Source organism: Aquarana catesbeiana, linkage group LG13, assembly GCF_042186555.1.
Source record: "Aquarana catesbeiana isolate 2022-GZ linkage group LG13, ASM4218655v1, whole genome shotgun sequence".
In the NCBI taxonomy this organism is placed as follows: domain Eukaryota; kingdom Metazoa; phylum Chordata; class Amphibia; order Anura; family Ranidae; genus Aquarana; species Aquarana catesbeiana.
In genome coordinates this window covers 4,590,804-4,605,939 of record NC_133336.1, presented here as the reverse complement: position 1 = coordinate 4,605,939, position 15,136 = coordinate 4,590,804, and positions in this window count along the sequence as shown.

The window sequence follows — 15,136 nt, the reverse complement described above, 5'->3', positions numbered from 1 at the left end:
ACCAATGTAAAGAACATTCTTCTCACTGATCACCAATGTAAGGAACATTCTTCTCACTGATCCCCAATGTAAGGAACATTCTTCTCACTGATCACCAATGTAAGGAACATTCTTCTCACTGACCACCAATGTAAGGAACATTCTTCTCACTGATCACCAATTTAAGGAACATTCTTCTCACCGTTCACCAATATAAGGAACATTCTTCTCACTGATCACCAATGTAAGGAACATTCTTCTCACTGATCACCAATGTAAGGAACATTCTTCTCACTGATCACCAATGTAAGGAACATTCTTCTCACTGATCACCAATGTAAGGAACATTCTTCTCACTGATCACCAATGTAAGGGACATTCTTCTCACTGATCACCAATGTAAGGAACATTCTTCTCACTGATCACCAATGTAAGGATCATTCTTCTCACTGATCACCAATGTAAGGAACATTCTTCTCACTGATCACCAATGTAAGGAACATTGATACGTTACATTATTATTAATAGAAATAATTACATTGTATGAAATCAGAACTTGGAAATGTGAATATCCGACATATGAACACTTTGTACATGTACAGATGACACGCGGTGACATCACACACCCTCAGGGTATTTACAGGTGGAAGATTCACCAAACATTTCTGGATTTACTTGATAGACAGGATTATTGGGAGATCTCAGAGGCAACACAAACTGGCCCGTCACCAGAATATCCGGACATATGCCGACAGAGATGGTTGTGAGTCACAACAATGATCAGAGCCAAGGCAGGTTTTCATTGCTGGATGCTGAGAAGTAAAATCTGAACACCCGCTGTGCCCAATATGAGGGGTAATTTTGTTTATTGAAAAATCTTACAAGTAACAACTTATATACAATAAAACTATAATAAATAAATAAATAAAACATATTTACAAAATAATTGAATTTGATAATACAAAACAAGAACATTATAAATGGTACAAACCAAATTGCACACAACATAAACCATACGGGAGAGCCAGACTAAGGAACATCACCGTCACCATGCATGTAGCCTTTTATCAAAAATATATTTGATCTGAAAATCTAGGGGAGTGAAACAAGAATACAAAGAAAGCCTGTCCTGATATTCCTCCACGCCCTTATCCAGGCCTCCTGCTGCCACCTGTCTTTCTCAAGACCCCGAATCTTCCCAACCTCACCCAGAATGTCCTGCACCACCACTTCCACAGGGAGGATTTTACTCCGTAAGGATACCCGACACCAAACACTCCATGCGAAATAACGGACTACTAGACTAACTAAAAAAAGTATTTCCAAATCATAATCCCGACGAGTCTGGAATGCCCCATACACCCACTCTGCATAACTCATATGGGGGAGGAAGGGTATACTCAGAGCCCTCCCCACCCTCTTGTACACCTCTATATTAAAAGGGCATTGAAGTAGAAAGTGATCCATGGACTCCACCACTTCTCCACACTCCACTCTCGGGCAGCCCCGATCACTCATGGAAAGAAACTTCAAGTTGCCCTTCACATATAGTTTTCCATGAAAGGCAAGCCAAGCCTGATCCCTAAACTTCATTGGGATTCTCTCCAAATTAATCAATCGCAAACCCACCCCCAAAACCAGGCTTGGGCAATCCCTCAAGGCCAGTGGCTCGCAAAAAGCAGAGCTCATGATCCGCTTCTCAAGAAGTTTCCTTGGAAGAGATTTGACTTCTCCTGCTGTTACTTGCCACTGCCGAAGCATTTTCAAACATGGGGCAACATAAGCCGGGAGCTGTTCATGCTTGACCCTCAGGCTTTTCACTGGCCCACCATTTTCCCAGTCTCGCAGAAAGGGCCTAAACCAGGACTGGAAAATACCAACCCACCCAGGCGGTCTCTCTGCCAACATGTTACCAAGATTGTACTTCACAAACATTAGAGAGAAAAAGACTACAGGGTTGACCATCCCTAGACCACCCTCCCGCCTAGGAAGGTAAGTCACTTTCCTTTTGACAAGGTTTATTCTGTTCCCCCATAACAGCTGGAAGAAACAACTATAGATCCTGGTATAGAGAGAAACTGGCAAAATGCAAACAAAACTGACATACAGAAAAATCGGAATCAGGTAAGTCTTGATCAGATCAACCTTTTCCCTCAAGGAAAGCTGCCAACCTTTCCAGCTTGCCACCTTGGCATCGGCATTCTCCAGCCTGTTCACCCAATTTGCATGACCATAGTCACCTGGGCCGAATTCAATGCCTAGAACTCGAATTTTTTGCTGGGGCTCCGGGAAGTCATCCGGAAGAACAAAGCTCTCACCTTCCACGCCCATCCAGAAAGCTTCACACTTGTCCTGGTTGACCTTTGAACCTGATGCCTCTGTATACTGCGCTATCACTGAGACCACCTCCTGCGCCTCCGCAGTCCCAGAGACAAAAACAGAAACATCATCAGCATAGGCCACAACCTTCAAAGGAGGCTCACCAGCAATGCCCAAAGGTACCCCACACAAAAGTCCACTCTCTAGCCTTCTAATGAAGGGGTCGATTGCAAACACATATAGAAGAGGACTCAATGGACACCCCTGACGCCCACCCGAGCCAACCGCAAAGAGCTGCCCGACCCAATTATTAACCAGAGGAAAGCTTTCAGCCCCCTTGTACAAAATCTTGAGCCAATCAATGAAACCCCCCTCCAGGCAATATTTGTCAAGAAGGAGCCACAAGTACTCATAATTAACCTGATCAAAGGCCTTAGCCTGATCCAATGTCAGCAAAAAATTACCCCAACCAGCAGCCCTACAACGGTCTTGTCAGAAACCATGAAATCAGGCCGAGACAGAAAGACAGTTAAATCACACTTATTTAATAATAAAAGTAAAAAGAACAAACGTAATCATAACATAGCCAAAGTTCAGTAACCGGAACGGATAGTCAGCAAAGCCAGAAGTCAGGGATCAATGTAGTGGAACAGCAAGCAGGATCTGGAGCTAGAAGGGATGTCAGCAAACAGGACAGGATCGCAGGAGATAGTTTCTGTGATGTTGACCAAGGCGAAGGCAGAGATCCTCGGGTCATCTCAGCTCCTGGGCTCACTCATTCACCTGACATGTCATTTGGGCAGCCTGCGCCAAACAGGTGGCATCAGCCAATCCTGAGCGACCTCTGACTGTGTCAATCCTCAGTTGTTTACATGGGTGTGGCAGGCTGCTCCTTCTGGTTCCGGGCCCTGCTTCTCACCTGCTGGGGCCTAGGCTGAGTACAGAGGGGCCTAGGCTGAGTAGGGAGGGACCTAGGCTGAGTACAGAGGGGCCTAGGCTGAGTATGGAGGGGCCTAGGCTGAGTACGGAGGGGCCTAGGCTGAGTATGGAAGGGCCTAGGCTGAGAAGAGAGGGGCCTAGGCTGAGTATGGAAGGGCCTAGGCTGAGTAGGGAGGGGCCTGGGCTGAGTACGGAGGGGCCTGGGCTGAGTATGGAGGGGCCTAGGCTGAGTACGGAGGGGCCTGTACTGAGTACGGAGGGGCCTAGGCTGAGTACGGAAGGGCCTAGACTGAGTACGGAGGGGCCTAGGCTGAGTTCGGAGGGGCCTAGGCTGAGTTCGGAGGGGCCTAGGCTGAGTACGGAGGGGCCTTGGCTGAGTAGGGAGGGGCCTAGGCTGAGTATGGAAGGGCCTAGGCTGTGTACAGAGGGGCTTAGGCTGAGTACGGAGGGGCCTAGGCTGAGTATGGAGGGGCCTAGGCTGAGTAGGGAGGGGCCTAGGCTGAGTACGGAGGGGCCTAGGCTGAGTACGGAAGGGCCTAGGCTGTGTACGGAGGGGCCTAGGCTGAGTACAGAAGGGCCTAGGCTGAGTACGGAAGGGCCTAGGCTGTGTACGGAGGGGCCTAGGCTGAGTAAGGAAGGGCCTAGGCTGAGTACAGAGGGGCCTAGGCTGAGTACGGCAGGGCCTAGGCTGAGTAAGGAAGGGCCTAGGCTGAGTACAGAAGGGCATAGGCTGAGTACAGAAGGGCCTAGGCTGAGTACGGAGGGGCCTAGGCTGAGTACGGAAGGGCCTAGGCTGAGTACAGAGGGGCCTAGGCTGAGTACGGAAGGGCCTAGGCTGAGTACGGAGGGGCCTAGGCTGAGTATGGAGGAGCCTAGGCTGAGTACGGAGGGGCCTAGGCTGAGTACGGAGGGGCCTAGGCTGCGTATGGAGGGGCCTAGGCTGAGTACAGAGGGGCCTAGGCTGAGTACGGAAGGGCCTAGGCTGAGTACGGAGGGGCCTAGGCTGAGTACGGAAGGGCCTAGGCTGTGTACGGAGGGGCCTAGGCTGAGTACGGAAGGGCCTAGGCTGAGTACGGAGGGGCCTAGGCTGAGTACGGAGGAGCCTAGGCTGAGTACAGAGGGGCCTAGGCTGAGTACGGAGGGGCCTAGGCTGAGTAAGGAAGGGCCTAGGCTGTGTACGGAGGGGCCTAGGCTGAGTACGGAAGGGCCTACGCTGAGTACAGAGGGGCCTAGGCTGAGTACGGAGGGGCCTAGGCTGAGTACGGAGGGGCCTAGGCTGTGTACGGAAGGGCCTAGGCTGAGTATGGAAGGGCCTAGGCTGAGTACGGAGGGGCCTAGGCTGAGTACGGAAGGGCCTAGGCTGAGTACAGAGGGGCCTAGGCTGAGTACGGAGGGGCCTAGGCTGAGTATGGAAGGGCCTAGGCTGAGTACGGAAGGGCCTAGGCTGAGTACGGAGGGACCTAGGCTGAGTACGGAGGGGCCTAGGCTGAGTACGGAAGGGCCTAGGCTGAGTACGGAGGGGCCTAGGCTGAGTACGGAGGAGCCTAGGCTGAGTACGGAGGGGCCTAGGCTGAGTACGGAGGGGCCTAGGCTGAGTACGGAAGGGCCTAGGCTGAGTACGGAAGGGCCTAGGCTGAGTACGGAGAGGCCTAGGCTGAGTACGGAAGGGCCTAAGCTGTGTACGGAGGGGCCTAGGCTGAGTACAGAAGGGCCTACGCTGAGTAAAGAGGGGCCTAGGCTGAGTACGGAAGGGCCTAGGCTGAGTACGGAGGGGCCTAGGCTGAGTACGGAAGGGCCTAGGCTGAGTACAGAAGGGCCTAGGCTGAGTACTGAAGGGCCTAGTCTGAGTACGGAGGGGCCTAGGCTGAGTACGGAGGGACCTAGGCTGAGTACAGAGGGGCCTAGGCTGAGTACGGAGGGGCCTAGGCTGAGTAAGGAAGGGCGTAGGCTGTGTACGGAGGGGCCTAGGCTGAGTACGGAAGGGCCTACGCTGAGTACAGAGGGGCCTAGGCTGAGTACGGAAGGGCCTAGGCTGAGTACGGAAGGGCCTAGGCTGAGTACAGAAGGGCCTAGGCTGAGTACAGAAGGGCCTAGGCTGAGTACGGAGGGGCCTAGGCTGAGTACGGAAGGGCCTAGGCTGAGTACAGAAGGGCCTAGGCTGAGTACGGAGGGGCCTAGGCTGAGTACGGAAGGGCCTAGGCTGAGTACGGAGGGGCCTAGGCTGAGTATAGAGGGGCCTAGGCTGAGTACGGAGGGGCCTAGGCTGAGTAAGGAAGGGCCTAGGCTGTGTACGGAGGGGCCTAGGCTGAGTACAGAAGGGCCTACGCTGAGTACAGAGGGGCCTAGGCTGAGTACGGAAGGGCCTAGGCTGAGTACGGAAGGGCCTAGGCTGAGTACGGAGGGGCCTAGGCTGAGTACGGAAGGGCCTAGGCTGAGTACAGAAGGGCCTAGGCTGAGTACAGAAGGGCCTAGGCTGAGTACGGAGGGGCCTAGGCTGAGTACGGAAGGGCCTAGGCTGAGTACGGAGGGGCCTAGGCTGAGTACGGAGGGGCCTAGGCTGAGTAAGGAAGGGCCTAGGCTGTGTACGGAGGGGCCTAGGCTGAGTACGGAAGGGCCTACGCTGAGTACAGAGGGGCCTAGGCTGAGTACGGAAGGGCCTAGGCTGAGTACAGAAGGGCCTAGGCTGAGTACGGAAGGGCCTAGTCTGAGTACAGAAGGGCCTAGGCTGAGTACAGAAGGGCCTAGGCTGAGAACGGAAGGGCCTAGGCTGAGTACAGAAGGGCCTAGGCTGAGTACAGAAGGGCCTAGGCTGAGTACGGAAGGGCCTAGGCTGAGTACGGAGGGGCCTAGGCTGAGTACGGAGGGGCCTAGGCTGAGTACGGAAGGGCCTAGGCTGAGTACGGAGAGGCCTAGGCTGAGTACAGAAGGGCCTAGGCTGAGTACGGAAGGGCCTAGGCTGAGTACGGAAGGGCCTAGGCTGAGTACGGAGGGGCCTAGGCTGAGTACGGAAGGGCCTAGGCTGAGTACGGAAGGGCCTAGGCTGAGTACAGAAGGGCCTAGGCTGAGTACGGAGGGGCCTAGGCTGAGTACAGAAGGGCCTAGGCTGAGTACGGAAGGGCCTAGGCTAAGTACGGAAGGGCCTAGGCTGAGTACAGAAGGGCCTAGGCTGAGTACGGAGGGGCCTAGGCTGAGTACGGAAGGGCCTAGGCTGAGTACAGAAGGGCCTAGGCTGAGTACGGAAGGGCCTAGGCTGAGTACAGAAGGGCCTAGGCTGAGTACGGAAGGGCCTAGGCTGAGTACAGAAGGGCCTAGGCTGAGTACGGAAGGGCCTAGGCTGAGTACAGAAGGGCCTAGGCTGAGTACGGAGGGGCCTAGGCTGAGTACGGAAGGGCCTAGGCTGAGTACGTGTGGGCCTAGGCTGAGTACGGAGGGGCCTAGGCTGAGTACGGAGGGGCCTAGGCTGAGTAAGAAAGGGCCTAGGCTGTGTACGGAAGGGCCCACGCTGAGTACAGAGGGGCCTAGGCTGAGTACGGAGGGGCCTAGGCTGAGTACGGAAGGGCCTAGGCTGAGTACGGAAGGGCCTAGGCTGAGTACGGAGGGGCCTAGGCTGAGTACGGAAGGGCCTAGGCTGAGTACGGAAGGGCCTAGGCTGAGTACGGAGGGGCCTAGGCTGAGTACGGAAGGGCCTAGGCTGAGTATGGAGGGGCCTACGCTGAGTACAGAGGGGCCTAGGCTGAGTACAGAGGGGCCTAGGCTGAGTACGGAGGTTCCTAGGCTGAGTACGGAAGGGCCTAGGCTGAGTACGGAAGGGCCTAGGCTGAGTACGGAGGGGCCTAGGCTGTGTACGGAAGGGCCTAGGCTGAGTATGGAAGGGCCTAGGCTGAGTACGGAGGGGCCTAGGCTGAGTACGGAAGGGCCTACGCTGAGTACAGAGGGGCCTAGGCTGAGTACGGAGGGGCCTAGGCTGAGTACGGAAGGGCCTAGGCTGAGTACGGAAGGGCCTAGGCTGAGTACGGAGGGGCCTAGGCTGTGTACGGAAGGGCCTAGGCTGAGTACGGAAGGGCCTAGGCTGAGTACGGAGGGGCCTAGGCTGAGTACGGAAGGGCCTACGCTGAGTACTGAGGGGCCTAGGCTGAGTACGGAGGGGCCTAGGCTGAGTACGGAAGGGCCTAGGCTGAGTACGGAGGGGCCTAGGCTGAGTACGGAAGGGCCTAGGCTGAGTACGGAAGGGCCTAGGCTGAGTACGGAGGGGCCTAGGCTGAGTACGGAAGGGCCTAGGCTGAGTACGGAAGGGCCTAGGCTGAGTACGGAGGGGCCTAGGCTGAGTACGGAAGGGCCTAGGCTGAGTACAGAAGGGCCTAGGCTGAGTACGGAGGGGCCTAGGCTGAGTACGGAGGGGCCTAGGCTGAGTACGGAAGGGCCTAGGCTGAGTACGGAGGGGCCTAGGCTGAGTACGGAAGGGCCTAGGCTGAGTACGGAGGGGCCTAGGCTGAGTACGGAAGGGCCTAGGCTGAGTACGGAGGGGCCTAGGCTGAGTACGGAAGGGCCTAGGCTGAGTACGGAAGGGCCTAGGCTGAGTACAGAAGGGCCTAGGCTGAGTACGGAAGGGCCTAGGCTGAGTACAGAAGGGCCTAGGCTGAGTACAGAAGGGCCTAGGCTGAGTACGGAGGGGCCTAGGCTGAGTACGGAAGGGCCTAGGCTGAGTACAGAAGGGCCTAGGCTAAGTACGGAGGGGCCTAGGCTGAGTACGGAAGGGCCTAGGCAGAGTACGGAAGGGCCTAGGCTGAGTACAGAGGGGCCTAGGCTGAGTACGGAGGGGCCTAGGCTGAGTAAGGAAGGGCCTAGGCTGTGTACGGAGGGGCCTAGGCTGAGTACAGAAGGGCCTACGCTGAGTACAGAGGGGCCTAGGCTGAGTACGGAAGGGCCTAGGCTGAGTACGGAAGGGCCTAGGCTGAGTACGGAGGGGCGTAGGCTGAGTACGGAAGGGCCTAGGCTGAGTACAGAAGGGCCTAGGCTGAGTACAGAAGGGCCTAGGCTGAGTACGGAAGGGCCTAGGCTGAGTACGGAGGGGCCAAGGCTGAGTACAGAGGGGCCTAGGCTGAGTACGGAGGGGCCTAGGCTGAGTAAGGAAGGGCCTAGGCTGTGTACGGAGGGGCCTAGGCTGAGTACGGAAGGGCCTACGCTGAGTACAGAGGGGCCTAGGCTGAGTACGGAAGGGCCTAGGCTGAGTACGGAAGGGCCTAGGCTGAGTACGGAGGGGCCTAGGCTGAGTACGGAGGGGCCTAGGCTGAGTACGGAAGGGCCTAGGCTGAGTACGGAGGGACCTAGGCTGAGTACGGAGGGGCCTAGGCTGAGTACGGAAGGGCCTAGGCTGAGTACGGAAGGGCCTAGGCTGAGTACGGAAGGGCCTAGGCTGAGTACGGAAGGGCCTAGTCTGAGTACGGAAGGGCCTAGGCTGAGTACAGAGGGGCCTAGGCTGAGTACGGAGGGGCCTAGGCTGAGTAAGGAAGGGCCTAGGCTGTGTACGGAAGGGCCTATGTTGAGTACAGAGGGGCCTAGGCTGAGTACGGAGGGGCCTAGGCTGAGTACGGAAGGGCCTAGGCTGAGTACGGAAGGGCCTAGGCTGAGTACGGAGGGGCCTAGGCTGTGTACGGAAGGGCCTAGGCTGAGTAGGGAGGGGCCTAGGCTGAGTACGGAAGGGCCTAGGCTGAGTAGGGAAGGGCCTAGGCTAAGTACAGAAGGGCCTAGGCTGAGTACGGAGGGGCCTAGGCTGAGTACGGAAGGGCCTAGGCTGAGTACAGAAGGGCCTAGGCTGAGTACGGAGGGGCCTAGGCTGAGTACGGAAGGGCCTAGGCTGAGTACAGAAGGGCCTAGGCTGAGTACGGAGGGGCCTAGGCTGAGTACGGAAGGGCCTAGGCTGAGTACAGAAGGGCCTAGGCTGAGTACGGAGGGACCTAGGCTGAGTACGGAGGGGCCTAGGCTGAGTTTGGAGGGGCCTACGCTGAGTACAGAGGGGCCTAGGCTGAGTACGGAGGGGCCTAGGCTGAGTACGGAAGGGCCTAGGCTGAGTACGGAAGGGCCTAGGCTGAGTACAGAAGGGCCTAGGCTGAGTACGGAGGGGCCTAGGCTGAGTACAGAAGGGCCTAGGCTGAGTACGGAGGGACCTAGGCTGAGTACGGAGGGGCCTAGGCTGAGTACGGAAGGGCCTAGGCTGAGTACAGAAGGGCCTAGGCTAAGTACGGAGGGGCCTAGGCTGAGTACGGAAGGGCCTAGGCAGAGTACGGAGGGGCCTAGGCTGAGTACAGAGGGGCCTAGGCTGAGTACGGAGGGGCCTAGGCTGAGTAAGGAAGGGCCTAGGCTGTGTACGGAGGGGCCTAGGCTGAGTACAGAAGGGCCTACGCTGAGTACAGAGGGGCCTAGGCTGAGTACGGAAGGGCCTAGGCTGAGTACGGAAGGGCCTAGGCTGAGTACGGAGGGGCCTAGGCTGAGTACGGAAGGGCCTAGGCTGAGTACAGAAGGGCCTAGGCTGAGTACAGAAGGGCCTAGGCTGAGTACGGAAGGGCCTAGGCTGAGTACGGAGGGGCCTAGGCTGAGTACAGAGGGGCCTAGGCTGAGTACGGAGGGGCCTAGGCTGAGTAAGGAAGGGCCTAGGCTGTGTACGGAGGGGCCTAGGCTGAGTACGGAAGGGCCTACGCTGAGTACAGAGGGGCCTAGGCTGAGTACGGAAGGGCCTAGGCTGAGTACGGAAGGGCCTAGGCTGAGTACGGAGGGGCCTAGGCTGAGTACGGAGGGGCCTAGGCTGAGTACGGAATGGCCTAGGCTGAGTACGGAGGGACCTAGGCTGAGTACGGAGGGGCCTAGGCTGAGTACGGAAGGGCCTAGGCTGAGTACGGAAGGGCCTAGGCTGAGTACGGAAGGGCCTAGTCTGAGTACGGAAGGGCCTAGGCTGAGTACAGAGGGGCCTAGGCTGAGTACGGAGGGGCTTAGGCTGAGTACAGAAGGGCCTAGGCTGAGTACGGAGGGGCCTAGGCTGAGTACGGAAGGGCCTAGGCTGAGTACAGAAGGGCCTAGGCTAAGTACGGAGGGGCCTAGGCTGAGTACGGAAGGGCCTAGGCAGAGTACGGAGGGGCCTAGGCAGAGTACGGAGGGGCCTAGGCTGAGTACAGAGGGGCCTAGGCTGAGTACGGAGGGGCCTAGGCTGAGTAAGGAAGGGCCTAGGCTGTGTACGGAGGGGCCTAGGCTGAGTACAGAAGGGCCTACGCTGAGTACAGAGGGGCCTAGGCTGAGTACGGAAGGGCCTAGGCTGAGTACGGAAGGGCCTAGGCTGAGTACGGAGGGGCCTAGGCTGAGTACGGAAGGGCCTAGGCTGAGTACAGAAGGGCCTAGGCTGAGTACAGAAGGGCCTAGGCTGAGTACGGAAGGGCCTAGGCTGAGTACGGAGGGGCCTAGGCTGAGTACAGAGGGGCCTAGGCTGAGTACGGAGAGGCCTAGGCTGAGTAAGGAAGGGCCTAGGCTGTGTACGGAGGGGCCTAGGCTGAGTACGGAAGGGCCTACGCTGAGTACAGAGGGGCCTAGGCTGAGTACGGAAGGGCCTAGGCTGAGTACGGAGGGGCCTAGGCTGAGTACGGAGGGGCCTAGGCTGAGTACGGAAGGGCCTAGGCTGAGTACGGAGGGACCTAGGCTGAGTACGGAGGGGCCTAGGCTGCGTACGGAAGGGCCTAGGCTGAGTACGGAAGGGCCTAGTCTGAGTACGGAAGGGCCTAGGCTGAGTACAGAGGGGCCTAGGCTGAGTACGGAGGGGCCTAGGCTGAGTAAGGAAGGGCCTAGGCTGTGTACGGAAGGGCCTACGCTGAGTACAGAGGGGCCTAGGCTGAGTACGGAGGGGCCTAGGCTGAGTACGGAAGGGCCTAGGCTGAGTACGGAAGGGCCTAGGCTGAGTACGGAGGGGCCTAGGCTGTGTACGGAAGGGCCTAGGCTGAGTAGGGAGGGGCCTAGGCTGAGTACGGAAGGGCCTAGGCTGAGTAGGGAAGGGCCTAGGCTGAGTACAGAAGGGCCTAGGCTGAGTACGGAGGGGCCTAGGCTGAGTACGGAAGGGCCTAGGCTGAGTACAGAAGGGCCTAGGCTGAGTACGGAGGGGCCTAGGCTGAGTACGGAAGGGCTTAGGCTGAGTACAGAAGGGCCTAGGCTGAGTACGGAGGGGCCTAGGCTGAGTACGGAAGGGCCTAGGCTGAGTACAGAAGGGCCTAGGCTGAGTACGGAGGGGCCTAGGCTGAGTATGGAGGGGCCTACGCTGAGTACAGAGGGGCCTAGGCTGAGTACGGAGGGGCCTAGGCTGAGTACGGAAGGGCCTAGGCTGAGTACGGAAGGGCCTAGGCTGAGTACAGAAGGGCCTAGGCTGAGTACGGAGGGGCCTAGGCTGAGTACGGAAGGGCCTAGGCTGAGTACAGAAGGGCCTAGGCTAAGTACGGAGGGGCCTAGGCTGAGTACGGAAGGGCCTAGGCAGAGTACGGAGGGGCCTAGGCTGAGTACAGAGGGGCCTAGGCTGAGTACGGAGGGGCCTAGGCTGAGTAAGGAAGGGCCTAGGCTGTGTACGGAGGGGCCTAGGCTGAGTACAGAGGGGCCTAGGCTGAGTACGGAAGGGCCTAGGCTGAGTACGGAAGGGCCTAGGCTGAGTACGGAGGGGCCTAGGCTGAGTACGGAAGGGCCTAGGCTGAGTACAGAAGGGCCTAGGCTGAGTACAGAAGGGCCTAGGCTGAGTACGGAGGGGCCTAGGCTGAGTACAGAGGGGCCTAGGCTGAGTACGGAGGGGCCTAGGCTGAGTAAGGAAGGGCCTAGGCTGTGTACGGAGGGGCCTAGGCTGAGTACGGAAGGGCCTACGCTGAGTACGGAAGGGCCTAGGCTGAGTACGGAAGGGCCTAGGCTGAGTACGGAAGGGCCTAGGCTGAGTACGGAGGGGCCTAGGCTGAGCACGGAGGGGCCTAGGCTGAGTACGGAATGGCCTAGGCTGAGTACGGAGGGACCTAGGCTGAGTACGGAGGGGCCTAGGCTGAGTACGGAAGGGCCTAGGCTGAGTACGGAAGGGCCTAGGCTGAGTACGGAAGGGCCTAGTCTGAGTACGGAAGGGCCTAGGCTGAGTACAGAGGGGCCTAGGCTGAGTACGGAGGGGCCTAGGCTGAGTAAGGAAGGGCCTAGGCTGTGTACGGAAGGGCCTACGCTGAGTACAGAGGGGCCTAGGCTGAGTACGGAGGGGCCTAGGCTGAGTACGGAAGGGCCTAGGCTGAGTACGGAAGGGCCTAGGCTGAGTACGGAGGGGCCTAGGCTGTGTACGGAAGGGCCTAGGCTGAGTAGGGAGGGGCCTAGGCTGAGTACGGAAGGGCCTAGGCTGAGTAGGGAAGGGCCTAGGCTGAGTACAGAGGGGCCTAGGCTGAGTACGGAGGGGCCTAGGCTGAGTACAGAGGGGCCTAGGCTGAGTACAGAGGGGCCTAGGCTGAGTAAGGAAGGGCCTAGGCTGTGTACGGAAGGGCCTACGCTGAGTACAGAGGGGCCTAGGCTGAGTAAGGAAGGGCCTAGGCTGTGTACGGAGGGGCCTAGGCTGAGTACGGAAGGGCCTACGCTGAGTACAGAGGGGCCTAGGCTGAGTACGGAAGGGCCTAGGCTGAGTACGGAGGGGCCTAGGCTGAGTACGGAGGGGCCTAGGCTGAGTACGGAAGGGCCTAAGCTGAGTACGGAGGGACCTAGGCTGAGTACGGAGGGGCCTAGGCTGAGTACGGAAGGGCCTAGGCTGAGTACGGAAGGGCCTAGTCTGAGTACGGAAGGGCCTAGGCTGAGTACAGAGGGGCCTAGGCTGAGTACGGAGGGGCCTAGGCTGAGTAAGGAAGGGCCTAGGCTGTGTACGGAAGGGCCTACGCTGAGTACAGAGGGGCCTAGGCTGAGTACGGTGGGGCCTAGGCTGAGTACGGAAGGGCCTAGGCTGAGTACGGAAGGGCCTAGGCTGAGTACGGAGGGGCCTAGGCTGTGTACGGAAGGGCCTAGGCTGAGTAGGGAGGGGCCTAGGCTGAGTACGGAAGGGCCTTGGCTGAGTAGGGAAGGGCCTAGGCTGAGTACAGAAGGGCCTAGGCTGAGTACGGAGGGGCCTAGGCTGAGTACGGAAGGGCCTAGGCTGAGTACAGAAGGGCCTAGGCTGAGTACGGAGGGGCCTAGGCTGAGTACGGAAGGGCCTAGGCTGAGTACAGAAGGGCCTAGGCTGAGTACGGAGGGGCCTAGGCTGAGTACGGAAGGGCCTAGGCTGAGTACAGAAGGGCCTAGGCTGAGTACGGAGGGGCCTAGGCTGAGTATGGAGGGGCCTACGCTGAGTACAGAGGGGCCTAGGCTGAGTACGGAGGGGCCTAGGCTGAGTACGGAAGGGCCTAGGCTGAGTACGGAAGGGCCTAGGCTGAGTACAGAAGGGCCTAGGCTGAGTACGGAGGGGCCTAGGCTGAGTACGGAAGGGCCTAGGCTGAGTACAGAAGGGCCTAGGCTAAGTACGGAGGGGCCTAGGCTGAGTACGGAAGGGCCTAGGCAGAGTACGGAGGGGCCTAGGCTGAGTACAGAGGGGCCTAGGCTGAGTACGGAGGGGCCTAGGCTGAGTAAGGAAGGGCCTAGGCTGTGTACGGAGGGGCCTAGGCTGAGTAAGGAAGGGCCTAGGCTGAGTAAGGAAGGGCCTAGGCTGTGTACGGAGGGGCCTAGGCTGAGTACAGAAGGGCCTACGCTGAGTACAGAGGGGCCTAGGCTGAGTACGGAAGGGCCTAGGCTGAGTACGGAGGGGCCTAGGCTGAGTACGGAAGGGCCTAGGCTGAGTACAGAAGGGCCTAGGCTGAGTACAGAAGGGCCTAGGCTGAGTACGGAAGGGCCTAGGCTGAGTACGGAGGGGCCTAGGCTGAGTACAGAGGGGCCTAGGCTGAGTAAGGAAGGGCCTAGGCTGTGTACGGAGGGGCCTAGGCTGAGTACGGAAGGGCCTACGCTGAGTACAGAGGGGCCTAGGCTGAGTACGGAAGGGCCTAGGCTGAGTACGGAAGGGCCTAGGCTGAGTACGGAGGGGCCTAGGCTGAGTACGGAGGGGCCTAGGCTGAGTACGGAATGGCCTAGGCTGAGTACGGAGGGACCTAGGCTGAGTACGGAGGGGCCTAGGCTGAGTACGGAAGGGCCTAGGCTGAGTACGGAAGGGCCTAGGCTGAGTACAGAAGGGCCTAGGCTGAGTACAGAAGGGCCTAGGCTGAGTACGGAAGGGCCTAGGCTGAGTACGGAGGGGCCTAGGCTGAGTACGGAGGGGCCTAGGCTGAGTAAGGAAGGGCCTAGGCTGTGTACGGAGGGGCCTAGGCTGAGTACGGAAGGGCCTACGCTGAGTACAGAGGGGCCTAGGCTGAGTACGGAAGGGCCTAGGCTGAGTACGGAAGGGCCTAGGCTGAGTACGGAGGGGCCTAGGCTGAGTACGGAGGGGCCTAGGCTGAGTACGGAATGGCCTAGGCTGAGTACGGAGGGACCTAGGCTGAGTACGGAGGGGCCTAGGCTGAGTACGGAAGGGCCTAGGCTGAGTACGGAAGGGCCTAGGCTGAGTACGGAAGGGCCTAGTCTGAGTACGGAAGGGCCTAGGCTGAGTACAGAGGGGCCTAGGCTGAGTACGGAGGGGCCTAGGCTGAGTAAGGAAGGGCCTAGGCTGTGTACGGAAGGGCCTACGCTGAGTACAGAGGGGCCTAGGCTGAGTACGGAGGGGCCTAGGCTGAGTACGGAAGGGCCTAGGCTGAGTACGGAAGGGCCTAGGCTGAGTACGGAGGGGCCTAGGCTGAGTAGGGAGGGGCCTAGGCTGAGTACGGAAGGGCCTAGGCTGAGTAGGGAAGGGCCTAGGCTGAGTACAGAAGGGCCT